General features: G+C 50.2%; 1 protein-coding gene across 3 annotated transcripts in view; it reads right to left on the bottom strand.

Annotated features, from left to right (window-relative positions):
- Window positions 1-6592, bottom strand: part of Ypel1 (yippee-like 1) — a gene marked incomplete at its 5' end in the record, with an annotated part of 23242 nt that extends 16650 nt beyond the window's left edge. For all 3 annotated transcript variants that reach the window (XM_013517873.1, XM_013517872.1, XM_013517874.1), the window contains 1 exon segment: window positions 6547-6592.
- Window positions 6593-7000: the final 408 nt, after the last annotated feature.

Below are 7000 nucleotides of genomic sequence, written 5' to 3'. Positions count from 1 at the left end.
AAAAAAAAAAAAAAAAAAAAAAGTGAGTCTCCTGCCAGGTGTGATGGGCTACTTGAGGGGCTGAGACAGGAAGAACACCAGTTAGAGGCCAGTGGGCAATTTAGTTTAACCTTGGCTTAAAATTTTTTAAAAGGCCTGGGGCTACAGCTCAGTGGTAGAGCCCTTGTCTAGTATGTTCAATCCCAAATACATATAAGCAGAGGAAGGGAGGAGGGTTAAAGAGGAAGGGAGGGAGGGAGGGAACTTGGAGGAGGAGGGAAGGAAGGAGGAGGAGAGGAAGGGTCTCCCACCTCAGATCCCAGCCCCACTCCATAGGCCAGGCAGTCAGCAGTTCCTCTTGAGACTCAGGAACTTTCTACCCACATGACCATGGGCTTCTTCCAAACTCCGCATACTCTGCTTAAATAGCACAATGTTATATAATTATAAGACTCTGTCACGAAAACTGAAATTTAAAAGCCCTTAGGTAGTTTTATTAAACCCAGGTAGCAGAAAAATTCACTGACCAGTGCTCTGGCCCATAAGAGGGCCTTAACTATCTGAAGAACAAAAAGTGACAGGAGAATCCCTCACAAGGAAACAACAGTGAAAAAGCAAACGGGGTCAAAACGCTACCACTGTCAGAGATGTGGCTGCTAACCATCAGTAAGCTTGTTAAAAACACAAAATGGCTTGGGCGTGGTGGTGCACAACGTAGTCCCAGCTACCCAAGAGGCTGAGGCAGGATAATCGCTTCAGCTCAGGTATTTGAGGCCAGCCTGGGCAGCATGACGCAATCCTGTCTTAAAGAAACATGGAAGGACCTACGGGAGCCATGAAGGGGCCTGGGCTTGTGTGAGCTGCGTCACACCTGAGTCAAAGACCACAGTCTCCCAACAGCAGTGCACAGGCCGGGGCCTCTACCCAGCCATCCAGGGAAGGTCAGCACTGAGGCCTGAAGCCCAGAAGGCTCCAGAAGCTTCTTCTCTACTCGGGTACAAGGTCCTCAGGTCGCTGGTCAGTCTGAATCCAGAAATTAAGCCTGAGGCGCCCCTGCAGTAATAAGAATCTTGCACGGACAGGCATGTGTTCACCCCTCCAAGTATGCAAATGAGCAGGCCACCTAAGAAACCGGCAATGCTGCCAGCTGGTCTGTGCCCACGTGTGACTGTGAGGTCCCAAATGTCTGGGTAGCCGCTCCCGTTCCACGAGAAATAGCTGGCCCACCTGGCCTGAGGAAAGACATGCTAGGAGAGGACAGTGAAGACCCCAGACGTGACCTTTTAAGCGTAAGCGTGAGAGACAGGATATGGCCCGTGAGACCAACCTCCAGTCCCCATCCTGTGCCGCCCCGAGAGCCCCATGCTGTAATTTTCCACCATTCCCCATTTGCTCCTGACAACTGCTCTCCAAGCACAAGGACACTACCCCGGGGCCACAGCCCAGACAAGGCCAGGCAGTTTGTCTCACTTATGTCCTTCCCACTCTTGGCCGTCCCCACAGCAAGGTGACAGGCACCGCTGGCTGAGCCTCGCAGAGGTAACCACACCTCAAGCCCCAGACCCCTTCACCGCCGCCTGGTCTGAGTCTCACTCCTCCCCCGGAGCGGAGGTGACGCTATTCACTTAGACTGGGGGAGGACACCAAGTCAGTCACACTGCTCAGCACAGGGCCACGCACAGTCATCACTAAAGGTCGCTGGGGATATAGCTCAGCGGCACAAGCGCCTGCCTGGCAAGTGCAACGTTCTGAGTTTGGTTCCTGGTACCAAAAAAAAAAAAAAAATCACTAAAGGTCATCACAAGGCAAGAAAGACTTCCATTTCCAACCAGAAGCAGCCTGCTGTTTCCCTGATGTACCTTGCACTCGCCCTATCTGGAGACCTTCACCGGCAGGCCCTGCCCTCGAGGTGTCCTCACCCGAAGAGCCTGCCTGTTCCAGCCTGGCAAGGCCGCCTCTTTGCCATGGCCTCCACTGAGCCTGGTCTGTTCCCAGCACTCACCGGCATCCTTCAAAGGCAGGCCAGGATTCACCGTGCAAGGGCCTCACGCAAATTTAAATTTCAGGCTCTCTTCTGTCCTGACCAACATCCTTTCACCAGCACTCAAAGAGGGCCTGGCATAGCTCACAATTTATTTTATTTTTATTTACTTATTTTTTGTGGTACTATGGATTGACTTAGGGCCTCTGCACGGAGCTACATCTCCAGCCTTTTTTTTTTTTTTAAAGTTTTGGGATAGGATCTCACTAAGTCACCAAGTTGCCCAGGCTGGGCTAGAACTTGAGATCCTCCTGCCTCAACTCTTCAGAGTGCTAGGGTTCCAGGCGGGTGCCACCTCGCCCAGCTTAACTCATCTTTAAACTAGACACTGGCTACTACTGCAACTGGGGAAATCACGGCCAAGTTTTCAAGCAACCAGTGTAGGAACGGGCTTTTACAATAGGATCTACTGTCCAATCGGGAACCACTGTAAATCACTGACTGGCAATTCTGGACAATGCCAGCGAGCCGTGTCTACTGCAGGACACTGTGATCCCCTGGACCTGGAAGGCAGCTTGTCACCCCCCAGTAGAGAGTAATGTGGGGTAAGTTTTCAAGCAAAACAATTTTCTGGTTTCCAGAAGTTTCTCTCCTAAAATATAAGCACATAAAACTATTTTAAGAGACTGTGAATCAGGCCCATGTCCATATGGTGCAGTTACCACACTTCTAAAGACAGAAATACTGAGAAATAAAACCGAACCCCAGCAGCTTTTGACACTTAATGGATGCGGGCTCCCCTTCGTTCTTCCAAGCCGAGCCGAGCCGAGCCGAGCCGAGCCGAGCCAAGCCGAGCCAAGCCGAGCTGAGCCGAGCCGCCTCACCCCAGCAGGCCAGGCCCTGGCAGCCCAGTGGCTTCCTCTCCTTTTCTCTGGCTTTTGCTCAGCACCGTCTTCACTCAGCAGGTGAGCTGGGCCCCTACTTCCTCACCTTTTCACCCCTAGAGCCTTAGGAGCTGTCCTGAGGTGAGAAGAGGCCACCAGGCTCGCACAGAAGGAGCAGGTCAGTGTCAAAGGCTGCAAAGCCGGACCAGAACCGGGTGTCCACCAGACTTGGACAGCAAGCTGCCGGTGCGCCTGGTGGACAGAGCTCCAGGAAGCAGGAGACAAAAACACTGCTCCAAAGATGCAGCGTGTGCTCATGCACACTTCCCAGGCTCCTAGAGGAAGTCAGCACTCCCAGAGGGCAGAACCCAGTAAGCTGTGGTGGCACTCGCATGTCATCCCAGCACTAAGGAAACTAAGGCAGGAGGGTTGCAAGTTCAAGGCCAATGTGGGCTACACAGCAAGACCCTGTCTCAAAATTAAAATAAAAGGAGAGAAGGAAGGAGAAGGAAAGGGGAGGGGAAAGGAAAAGGGAAAGAAAGGGCCCCAGGCAGGCTCTGTAGGCTGGGGACTTTAGGCCCATCTTCCCAGGGAGGAGGAGAGTAACCACAGGCCTCTCTCCTTCCCCCAGAGCTGCCCTGTCCCAACAGCTCCCGGGCCCCCAGGGTCCTTCCTCCCCACTTGGGGAAAAAGAGGCTCCCTGCTGGCTGCACCTCTCCAGCACTCACCTGTAAGGCACTGCCCTAGGGATTATAAAGGTGAAAAGGTCACTGCCATCACAAAGAGGGGACAAAAGAGGAAACTGCCAGCTCAAGGAGCAGGACGACAGGTGCTCCCAAAGAGCCTAACAGCCCACACTGGTGCTATTCTAAGCAGTGCAGAATCACAGGAGATAACAGGTGAACCCAAGGGAATCCACACCTCTACCGCCCTGCGATCCAGGTTTCCACCCTCAAGGCCCCTGTCCTTGTCTCTCTCTCCCCGCGACTTTGCTCAATTTCTGCATCCTCCACCTCCCACAAGACTACTGATAACCTGTCTATAATTTAGCCTTTCATTCTTCTCTCTCCTTTCCTGTCCTTCCTTCCTTCGTGCTTTTCTTTTCTTTTCTTTTCTTTTGAGACAGGGTCTCACTATGTAGTTCAGGTTGGCCTTGAATTTGCAGCAATTCTCCTGCCTCAGCTTCCTGAGTGCTGAGATTATAGGCATCCAACATCACACTCAGCTTCAACTTTTCTTTTGGAAGAATTTACTACATATTTCTTAATTCTACATTAATAACAAAGTTTCCCACAGTTATAGTTTTGAAACATGTCCAAGCCTAGTTTTCGTGCAAACACCAAGAAGCGGGAGGATGTAGGAACCATACAAAATGCTCCCCCAGAAAACTGAAGTGGAAGAACAGAGGCTGGGAATTTTAAACTATTTTATTTAATCACATGCTGAATAAAATGCAATCAAACATTCAAAGACCCTTCTTAAGGGAAGGAAAAATTCAAAGATACAAAGGGGAACCAAAAAGGGATCTCAGCCCTCAGGGGAGTTATGCCTTGTGTGTTGCAGGTAGGTGATATTTGGCAGGATGGAACAAAGCAGGTGGGGCTTTGCTTGTGTTGAGGGGTTCCCCAGAGTTTGATTCAAAATGCGCCACATATTGGTATCCCTGGAACCTTGACTCAATCTCTGTTACCCAATGTGCAAAATGGGAGTAATATGCAATTTGCAAGGTGGTCTAGAGATTTACAAGATGCTGGGGAAAGGTAACTCTCGGTCAAGTTTAAAATCCTGCCAAGTGGCTCATGACAGCAGCATGCTGTCACTGTCACAGGATGGCTAGCAAACTCAACACCTCACAGACCCTTGGCCCTGGTTCCAAGGTCCTGCAAGTGCCTGGAAGCTGCTAAGTAATGGCAGAATGGGGGCTCTTAACCCTTTTCTGGGTGTGGACAACAGTTGGTTAGCTCCAGGCTTTGCATTTTATTATCAGCTGCTGATGCGTTTTCGGAAGAATCCCAGGGTCTCTATCACAGGCGGAACATCCCTCAGCTGACAGAATTGATTTTCCTTGATCTTTTTCCTGAATGTATCTTTCCCTGACCTCCCCAGAATCCTTAGCTCCCATGTCTTGGTAATTCACAACTTTTTCCAATTGTCACTTATCAAAATTCTCCCACTTGGGAATGTAGGTCAGTGGTAGAGCACATGTGTAAGGAACGTTCTGGGCTCAATTCCCAGCATCAAGAAGAAAAAAAGAATTTTCCTAGAGTCTTTGGAGACGATCAGACTAACTACTCAGAAACAAACAAACCAAATGTCTCTCTAATGAAAAGTATCAGAGAATAGTTGTAAGGTAAGAGGCCCGGACTAGGGGTGTGGCTCAGAGATGGAGTGCTTACTTAGAATCCTGGAGGCCGTGAGTTGGCTGCACTGTAAATCAATCAATCGAAACAAAATAAAGGAGGACTTTTTTCTTTTTTTGTGGTGGAGAGAGGTAAGAATCAATGGACGTTAAAGAAACACTGGCTTCAGTATAAAGAAACAGCTTTAGCAGCCTCAGTGCTAAAAGGGAAAACGAGCCAGCTGTGGCGGCACAGCAGTATGTAATCCCAGCTACTCAAGAGGCTGAGGCAGGGGGATGGTCATTCTGAGCCTAGGCTGGACAATTTAGCAAGACTGTGAGTCAAAATAAAAAACTAAACACAAAAAGGGCTGGGGATGTAGCTCAGTGCGAGGGCCCTGGGTTCAATCCCCAATGCCAAAACAGAAAACAAAATTGAAAAGACAGACTGAGGATCTAGCTCAGGGGTAGAGCATATACCTAGAATGCCCAAGGCCCTGGGTTCAATCCCCAGCACCAATCAAACCAAGTGAAACTAACAAAAAACATAAAGACTACTGTTTAGACTGGTAACTAACGCCGGGGATACAGCTCAGTGGCACAAGTGCCTGCCTGGCAAGTGCAAGGTCCTGAGTTCAATTCCTAGTACTGAAAAAACAACAACAAAAAACTAACCAGACTGGTAACTAAGATCATGCAGTTGTGTGTGTGTGTGTGTGTGTGTGTGTGTGTGTGTGTGTCCAGTAAAGGCCAAACCCTGCCACATGTCTGTGGTAAGGCAGTGCTTTGCTCCCGCCCCTTAAGCAGAAGGCACAAGGAGAGGGGGAACAAGGGTCTAGAGGATCCTGAGTATCACCATTCCTCAAACATGCCACCATTGTCCCCCAAGAGCCCACAGGAAGGGGTGGGGGGGACTAGCACGCATCTGTAAAACTCAGTGACACCCAGGATGAGTTCCTGGCACTGGGCAGGTGCTCAGCAAACATCTGTTACACCTACTAGAACACAGCAGAGGCCATGGGTATGGTGTACACATGCAGGGGTAGGGCAGCTTGCTCAGGTGAAGCACCTGGAAAGGTTCCCCGAAAGAGGTAAGTCTGGCGTGGCTGCCTGGGAAGGAGTTTGGGAGAGTGAGGGGCTGGTGGGTGGAAAGAATAACATTCTTGGCCAAGTCACAGCAGGTTACTGTGGCTATGTTTTATGTAGAAGAAGAAATGCAACTGAACCAAAAGGGCTGGGGTGGGGAAAGTGATGTCTTCCGTGTCTACCATCTATCCAAAATAGAATTTCAGATTCTCAGCACAGAAAATGGACATCAAAGCTGTCAATCCGGAGCAGACACGGGGCTGGGGAATCGTACTTACTGGGTTCCTGCAGCTCGGGCTTTTGCAGTCTCTGCATTAGTGCAACCTAATGGCACAAGTGGTAAACAATGAGGCCAGTTCTCTGTAGTCATGACCCTCACGTGAGCAACTTGAAAATAGGTCCCCTCTTAATAAACACTCCTTTACTGGAGACATCTTTTGTCCTTATTTCCCTCCCCAGTTGAATTTCTTTCTTTGGAGGGAAAAAACAATCACTGGGCATCCGCTTCATTTTCTGTAAATCTTTTCATGGTGGGCTGTGGGCGGCAGCAGGCAGGGAGGGCGACAGAGGAAAGGGGTGTGAAAAAGATCCAGCTCCGCGGTCCGTTCCCAAACGGAGTGTACACAACCAAAAACACCACAACTAAAAAGTCTGCGGCCCGCAGCGCTCGCACCCCCGCCGCGCGGAGGCCAACAGGTGCTTCCCGCCCCGCAGCCCGCAGCCCGCAGCCCG

This window comes from Chinchilla lanigera, unplaced genomic scaffold (genome assembly GCF_000276665.1).
Source record: "Chinchilla lanigera isolate Chin_1 unplaced genomic scaffold, ChiLan1.0 scaffold00041, whole genome shotgun sequence".
Lineage (NCBI taxonomy): Eukaryota > Metazoa > Chordata > Mammalia > Rodentia > Chinchillidae > Chinchilla > Chinchilla lanigera.
Note: the sequence above shows the minus strand (reverse complement) of the source record. Positions and strands in the feature narration are given on the sequence as shown.